This window comes from Bradysia coprophila, unplaced genomic scaffold, assembly GCF_014529535.1.
Source record: "Bradysia coprophila strain Holo2 unplaced genomic scaffold, BU_Bcop_v1 contig_732, whole genome shotgun sequence".
Classification (NCBI taxonomy): Eukaryota; Metazoa; Arthropoda; class Insecta; order Diptera; family Sciaridae; genus Bradysia; species Bradysia coprophila.
The window spans coordinates 2,659,383-2,668,538 of NW_023503972.1; the positions used below are offsets into that span (position 1 = coordinate 2,659,383).

At 35.6% G+C, this 9,156-nt stretch overlaps 1 long non-coding RNA gene across 1 annotated transcript; it reads left to right on the forward strand.

Moving 5' to 3' along the window:
• The first annotated feature begins 7,335 nt into the window (after positions 1-7,335).
• Positions 7,336-8,685, forward strand: LOC119084070. The gene is made up of 3 exons (XR_005088989.1): positions 7,336-7,446; positions 7,569-7,676; positions 8,081-8,685. It is a non-coding gene; the product is annotated as an uncharacterized LOC119084070 (long non-coding RNA).
• Positions 8,686-9,156: the final 471 nt, after the last annotated feature.

Here is a 9,156-nt window from a genome sequence, read left to right on the forward strand (position 1 = left end):
TCTTTAGAATTCATATTAGTAATAAATGATAATGAAATAGTCGGACGATACATGTGGCCTTTATTTAACAAAATTCTTTTCCTTTACTCTTTGGATAGGTGAGTGTGTTGAGACATTGTCATTGAATCTACTACCTCTTCCGTGCAATCCGAAGTCGATTGTTTGATATAATAGTACATTTCGTACCTTAGGACTAAAAGTATTTTTTAGCGTATGAGAAGTTTCCGAAGGCGAGGTCTGGAATCGAATACGCTAAATAAGACTTTTAGTCCGTGGTACGAATAGTATTTTCCATATTGGACGGAGAAAAGGTGCGATGAAGTCGCACTTTTCGGCAATGAAAGTGTAAAACAGGTATGGTCTATTGTCCGCCCGGAGGACATAAAAATTTGATTTTCGTACTAAAACGCCCTCATTTTCATATTATTTTGACATTAAATGTGAGTGCGTTTAAGACGAATTCGACGAATTCTAGACTTTCATTGCTTTTCGGGTTCTATGTATGAAAAATCTTTTACTATATTGGGTAGATCGTTCTTAAAATGAAAGCAAAATAAAATGATCGAGTCTGGTTTTTGACAATTAAATTTCAATTGTCAAAAACCAGACTCGATCATTTTATTTTGCTTTTATTTTATAAAAGAGCACAAAACTCTGCTTGCCTTTTATCATAGCACTGCTACTAGCATGAGCACTGAATTGACAAGTGTCAAATTTGGAGGCTTTAGTGATACGAGCTACCGCTTAGGATTGTTTGAATTGCATGTTTTAACTCATACAACGAAAACCAGCCATCTATCTGTATAACAGAAACGCAGTGACTACGGTGATTTTATCAGCCTCCGAATATTTTCTATGTTCGCGCTAGTAGCAGTGCTGTGCTTTTATGCTTGATGAATGAGGTGAAAACATTCTTTGTGTAAATATGTAAATATGTATGTTAAAACAAATGAAGTAAAGGATTTTTTATCAAACACCAGTCTATAAATTGAATGGAAGAAAGTGTAGATTCAATGATCACTAAAACCTAAATAGAATGAGGCAATTACTTATATTTATCGTTGCAGTCCGTATTCGATACCAGATGAATAACCGTTTCTGAATGGGTATGGGCTAGTTAATTTATATAATAGCGCTGCGTTTTGTTTTGACATTTTTAATTTTATAATTTGAACTTACGACCTACGACCTTGGGAACCTATATTGTTTATTTGAAACATTTTGCTTACATTCAATGACACCTCAAACCGCCTACGTCGTGCGGGTACCTCAGGAGAACTTTTTCTTCTTGAGTATATGGTCAACTTCAGGCAACATTTCAAAACAAATTCTTCTGTAAAGTGACCTGTTCTGAGGTTTAAGCTGTGAGATACTCTCCACAGTTAAAGTAGATTGAAATGAAGCAAAGCTTTTTTTGCTCCAAATTGTTTAGAATTTTCAGCTTTCTTTAGATAATTCTTGCAAAATTATGTAAAATTACATGTACTGAAACAGACCCACCAACAGTGCAACAAACTGTTGACCACAAATTCTTGTCTTCAATATATCGACAATGAAATCCGCGTTTGCATTGTCTAGCATATTAAGTAAAGTTTTAATCATAAAGGTTGTGCAATTAAATTAAATTAATTTCATAAAATGAATTTCCATTTAAACATATAGACGAAAATCATAATTAAAATTTTAAAAAAATTACCAGAGGTTCGTTGCTGTTGAGGTCTTTTGTTCGATGTGGTTTCATATTCAAATTAAATCGAGTCAATAATCCGTAACAGTGCATATAACAGAAGTGACTGTCACGTCACGTATCGTTTAATTGGCGATTGAATGAATGTTAAACATGTATCGCATTTATAAAGACAAATAAAATCGAACACATTGCAAGCAATATCCGTATCATATCCAACCGCAGTGCATTTTCTCATATTTAATTCTGTTCCATCGAAAATCAATCTGGCTCGAATTGCTCCATTGTCTTGGCAGTTGATATAGGAACGTGGTGATGATCAATTTCTTGACGATCTAGATTTCTTAGTACCACAGTAACTATCGAATTCGGATAAAATTCGTTACTGCAGGGGATGTGTAAGTATCGTGATCAGCCATGTTATAACAATTTGTAACTTGTCATTTTATCAACGGTTTATCGATGGTTATAATTTCGTTGGAACTGACCGAAAGTCAGAGATCTTTCATATAATAATTCTCTTGACCTTTTACAAATGTCAATAGGATGTTGACCTGTACAGGCGCCACAATCCAGTACTTCATCCTTTGCGCTCTATTTTATATAAAGCTTCATCCCTTCATTCTTGTGAAATATCCATGAAATGTTATAGCAGTTTAGTTGACTCACAAAAAATGGAGCGCTGACATTAGAAATTTTATGACGAATTTTACTATTTATTCAAAAATCTATTACGTTTGAGCTTTAGTTCATAACATAACTTTTATCGTTTTGCAACAAAATCACTAAATCTATTACTTCATTTGTGTAAAATATCGTCTGAGCGTTTGATACAAAATCTATTACTTCAATATTGTTGTCTTACATTTGACTTTATAAGGATCGCTACTTGTTACTCATCACTTATTGTTGTCGTTGTTGCGGGTAGCAGATTTTTACGAGCCGTTACAATAAAGTGCTCAATTCAGAATTTCGGCGTTTATTAAAGGCAAAAATTTCATTTTTCATTTGAAGGTCTTAGCCTGAGTAGTTAGAGTATGTTATAGATGTTACTAAGTCATTTTAAATGCATTTCTTATCAAAATGAGGGCTTGATGTATATAAACTCAGGTCATCATTGATCTTAATGAGCCGAAAGGAACTCACGAAACAAATCGGGCAGAACGATAAGAAAATATTTAATTATAATGATTGTAAAGTGCCTGGTCCCACTGATAACGTATATACCCAAAATTAAATTTAATTGACTCGAGTTGTCGTATAGACATCTAATTACATACGAAATTCCTAGCAGTGTTGTGTTTGCAAGATTTTATTTTTCCAACAATTAGGCACATTTAATGCGATTTAATGCGTGAATATTTTTGTAATAATTTCAACGTAAATTAGATTTTTTTTTTCTAATTTATAATTTCATAAGAAAATGGTGTTCGCGTTGTTCATTTTTTTATAAATTTTATATGAAGTGCATTTAGGCGAGAGATATTGCACAAAAAAAAATTGAATTACGCGTCCAATTTACAATAGATTTTGTAAACGTTTTTACACAGCAACAGCTCCATATTTTCACCAAACATATGCTTTACCACCGCATTTGTATAGCTGTTATATGGATGAAATTGTTTCCAAATCATATTACGGTGTATATGTATACAACCAACTTCCGTGTGTGAGTCAGCGCTTTTAAATGCGATAATTTTATGTGATTCGGAAACTTTTAGCTGAATCGAGATGACGATCGTGACATGATTATGAGACCGTATGCACGTATGCATGATAAACAACATCGTCGAGACTGAACCGAAAATAGTGCTTAAAATGGAACGAGTAAAAAAAAATGCGTTGGACGGTGGACAGTGTTGATGTATGGTTTTACCGGTTCCATAACAGAGAAGTTGCTGATCCATTTTTTTCACGATGGTAGAAGAAAAACTTTCGCAGCCCTTGGCCTCGCCCTTGGTGAGAATGCAAAATTGTATGTTTCTAGCGAGCATAGCCCCAATGGATGCAAAATATCTTAAAATAAACTGCTTGTTGTTTGCTGAGGAAGTGAATAATTACATCAATGATATCTTTTAGAAGCACTCTGCTCGTAAAAGAAACAAGTTTCGAAAAAAAGTTCTTTATTGCACTAGTGCCAAAAAAAACCCTAATTTCGGCATCCGGGTTTTCTAAAGTTTTGTGTAACGTTAATTCTTCCGATTAAATCTCCAGCCTCTTGCCTTTCAGCGCACTATGCGCCTTTTATGTCTCGGAACATTCATCTGTAAGCGGAGTTAGTGGCTTGTGCGTCAGTAGGGAACTTGCTAAAGGTTTTATCTCGAAATAGGTCAAATTCAGACCTGACTTGTAGCCTACAAATTGTAGGTCCCTACCATACAAAAGCGATGAGGGCAGTGCACACTGGCTACAAATAATGGCGCAATCAGACTATTGCTGAATTGTCGACAAAGTGATTTGGTTTAAGGCTCAATCTGAATTTTGTCACCTGTCATGTCAGGTTTCAGTTTTTAACCTGAAATTTTTATAAATTTTCAGACAATATTGTAAAAAAATTCAAGGTGACCTCACACCTGACCTGACATATTACAAAAATCAGGTTCCAGTCAATTCAGGTCAGGTCAAAATTTATTAAATCTTGTTTACGTCAAATCAGGTTCCAGGTAAATTCAGGTCTACCTGACCAGTTCCGAGCCTCAAGTGGGTAGATTTTGAAAGACCTGAATATGACCTGTTCTTCAGGTACGTACCGTGCACCACTATGATTTGGAAAGAATTTAAATAATTGTACGATCGTAAAAACTTAAGCCGTTGTTGCGTCTGTTTGAGAGCTTTCACTCTCGTCGAATTAGATTTTTTTTGGTGCGATACGTTCTGTTACGCAAAATTAAAATTCTTGCTTGCGGATCATTACAGTCTGTGAATTGCACATTATTACGAAATGACGGTTCTATCGATACCGCAATTATATTTTAAACATTGAAACGAACAACGAAATCAATTCTAACAGTTCATGCGATCCATATCTCTTTATTAACATTCCACCGAAAAAAGGTAACTTCGCCAAAAAAAAAAACCAATTCGGAACAATAAAATTCTGTTGGTGATTAATCGTCCATTGAAGAAGAAGCGTTATATACACTTAAAATTACATAAATAATTTGTCTAAATAATCCGAAAAATAAAATAAAAAAAAAAAAACTTATCATTAAATGAAGAAGAAATTATGATGATGAATCCGGTAAGTGTGTGCGTGTTCTATGCCTTTTGATGGAAATTAATGTTATATACGAAGAAGAAGAAGAAAAAGAAAAAAATCTCAATCTTGCTGATCAAGTTTACGGTATTTTATTAGTAATTCATGATAAATGTAGGCCACTTGCGATTTCGTGACCAACTTTTCATACAATATATACGACACTCTCGCACACACTCACTTCAATTTTGTGTATAGTCGAGCCAACGATTTTCGGTTTTGATGTTACAAAGTTTTAATATATGTTACGATGGTTAAATACGATCGTGTACAAGAGAGCCCATCGTATTATACTCTCATAATATTAACTCTTGAACAGGCTATATACTTTATGAAAAGCGCAAACGAACTTTTTAATATGTTTGTTTTGTGGAACTGGTAAGGTATATGGAATAACAACACTCGCATATAGCATAACAACACAAAACTTGAAAAAAGAAATGGAAGATCAACCAAACAGACACCGGACGGAATTATTTTTAATACACCAAATGTCCCAGATTAATATATGAAAGAATAAAAGAGTTGTTCGTTTGGCTGTATGGCATGTACGTGGTGTATATACGAAAAATCGCCAGGCACAACTTGATGAATCGATTGAGAACGACATGAGTCGGATTTTGTTGTTGCTTAACTGTGCTCTGTGCGTAAAAATGTTTTTAAGGTTCCGAAAAAATCAAGTTCGGTTGCCCTCTGTTCTTTATAAAAATCTTCTTTTTTTCCTTCTATTTGGATTGGTAATATTTTGATGTCAAATATGCAACCTAACTTTGCGTTGCCATCAAAAAGTCGTCGGTTATGCATCACTATACAAGGAAATGCGATCGCACCTCAATAACTTATCGACGAGATAACCGTACTTGAAAATTTATTGTTCGTTTATTTTAGGCAGGTCGTTCGGTAAAAATGTTGCGCTTTTTATCGGTTTTCTTTTCGGTTTTTCTTCATAAGACCATGGGACGTCCCATGTCTCTTTCTTTTTCTCACTATCTCGTTCGGTCGTTCTTTCGTTTTCTATGCCATTGTTCGTGTTACCAGGCCGATTTGGACTACTTAACAACAATAAATTAATTACTTTTCGATGATTATCAGATCAGATCATGATAATCGCTGAACACGATTGACCAATTAATCTTGTTTTTTTTTCTTTATCGCATCAAGTTTGGATTCATTCTGAGGAATGACGACCACATCGTTATGTGAATAGGTAGAATTTAACGATTTTTCTTTTTCTCAATAATTGGCTTTCGATCGATTATCATTAATTATTATTTAAAGTGCGTTATCTGACGGACCGGTTATAACGTTAAGCTGGTTGCAATTGACGATTTTATTTGGCTAAACTAAATCCGATTTGAAGGAACTCTTCAGCGAGCATTTTTGGAAAATTCATTTTCCGAAAATTACGAGAAATTTTCGAAAATTATTTTCCAAAAAAAGACTTTAGAAGTAGTACTGCCCTACAACGCTTAAAAAGTTAGTGGAAAACTGATGCAAGATTTTGATAGTATGAAATTCTCTCACAAAATCATGCATCACTTTGATTGCAAATTACGGCAATTTTGCACTAGGTTTTTTATGCGTTGTAGCTGTATAGACATAGACTTAGCAATGAAAGTCTAGAACAGGTATGGTCGATCGGTGAATTCGTCTTAAACGCACTCACATTTTATGTCAAAATAATATGAAAATGAGTGCGTTTAAGTACGAAAATCAAATTTGTATGTCCTCCGGGCGGACAATAGACCATACCTGCTTTACACATTCATTGAGACTTAGAGGTAACACCTAGGTTCTGAAAAATCAGATTGTGACACCTCAGAGTGGATCGCGGAGGCAGTGTCGGAAAACTTTTCTTGTGGCTCCTCCATCTGAACTGAACGTGCACTAAAAATTGTATAAAAAATGTACTAAACTGTTCAGATTTTTCTGACCTAAATTAGGTCAAATTTTCAAACAATCATCTCTCGAGTGTGATTCTATGGGTGCAGTATAACACGTGGGCGAACTCACAACGACTAGCTTCTAGCATCTTAGATTAACATCTCGAACTATCTAGATAGAATTAAAATTGAGGTCGCACGATTCACACGACAATCGAAAGAGTCTCTTCAGCAATTGTCGTAGTAAGTCTCTGATATACCCCACTATGTAAGAGCTAAATGTGGAGAAGCGAAATTGTATCATCACTAACTTTAACCGATGAAGTAGTCCCCTCCAGTCATGAAGACAAATTAACGAAACTTTTTCCGCAGACCACTCATACTGCCAACAAATGTTTTAAAAAAAAACCCACTCCAATTTGAAGAGAAAAAAGATAACAGATGGCGACTGCATAGATCTCCATCGCCTTGACTCTTATTACATTGCGTTACATTGCTTACACTGTCTCCTCTCTTCATATCAATTTCATCAGGTCATCAGTCCACGCTCTACCCTTCGAGAACAAACAGAAACGATTATCGATATGGCTCCATTGACGCGTTATCAGAAAGCCAGAAAAGTAAGTCAAACCAAAGGCAAATCCTCACTAACCAAAAGATCCGTCTTCATTCCACCATCACTCATTGACCACACACATTTTACCACACAAAATGAAATAAAGTTCACCGTTTCATGTTACAGAATATCCCTAGCAGTGTTGCGTTGGTTGTTTCCCCACATGGAAAGGCACCGCGACGACTTAAAGGAAAACGTATCAAGACGGAGCCGTCGGGACCATATCCATCACAAGTAAGTGGATTTTGGGTAGGCCCAGTCAATAAAACAGATTTTTTCGGTTTTTCTGTTTAAAATCGACCGATTCTCGAAAATATTTAATTTAACCCTTAAACAAGCCGCAAGTCTTCTCCATCCGAACATACGAACACTATATTCCTGTTGAAGATGTTTTTCACGCCGTAAGTGGGGTCGAAATTCAATATGGAAAGTGCGGAGGTCTTTCTAACGTAGCGTCATTTTCATGAAATGTACTTTTCGGATCACTTTTTCATCGAATCGTTCACTTAAAATTCAAATTTTAGGCACACTTACGGTGTGAATTGATGAAACCAAAAAAAAAACATATTCGAGAAATAAGACCACATTCCTTTTTTCCACATAAAATGAAATAAAGCGCTGAAACGATCATGTTACAGAATATCCCTATGGCTATTCCTGTGGCTGTTCCCCCATGTGAAAAGGAGGAGCCGAAAGGAGACGTGGAAAGTGCAAGTTCGGCGCGAAAAAGTTGTTGTGTCGCCCACGTAAATGGGTTTTGCGTAACCTACACCGACCAGGGCGACGTTTTTCGTGGTTGCGAATATTTTCGCGAACGTGAGTTACTTTTAGCTTCAATGTATAAATAGTGTGGCGATCAACCAGCGTTACAATAGTACCACTCTTTTAGTTCCACTTTTTTCGTAAAAGGAAAAAGTGGAACTATTGTAACGCCGCATATATGCAGCGTTACAATAGTTTCACTTTGTTAGTTCCACTTTCCTTATACCAGTGGAACTATGGTAACGTTGCATATATGCAGCGTTACAATAGTTCCACTTTTTCCCTTTTACGGAAAAAAGTGGAATTAAAAGAGTGGTACTATAGTAACGCTGGTTGGCGATCATTAGATTTAACAATTGACAATATTTTTAAATAATTTTTTTTGTAGTCAAGTCTTAGAGTAGCCAATTTTTGTAAGCTTTTTGTCAGTAATACCAACTTTGTACCAATAAAGTTTTCCTGTCGTTTTCGACGTATCAAATCATAGGTCAAACATGCTAATTCTTTGCACCACCGACCGAATTCATTTGCTGAAAGAAAATTTGGTGATCAAATTAAAGTGAAAACCTGTGTGAACCTGTTGTGAAGAGCAACAGAATTTGAACTACGAAATTACTGTCGCGATACTTAAGCCATTGGCATTTTGATCAGTTTTTAGCTCGCGAAAAAAAATTGCTCCAAGCATAGACTCCATGTCAGAGAAAGTTCAACCATCAAGGTTCATTGGGCATTTAATTTCAGTCGATTTTTTCTCTTTGAGCCTTCTCGCGGCTCTCTATTACCGATTAGAAAATTTACATTAGACCGCGACAGTGCAATTTTGATACTGATCGTGTATTTGAGGTCGTAGCATACGATTATGGGAATCTTAAGAGGGAAATTTCAACAGTCGGACCTCAAATGTTACTTGAGAAATTTCACAATCAGTAAAGCTGCAGCTTGTGGGGCAGTT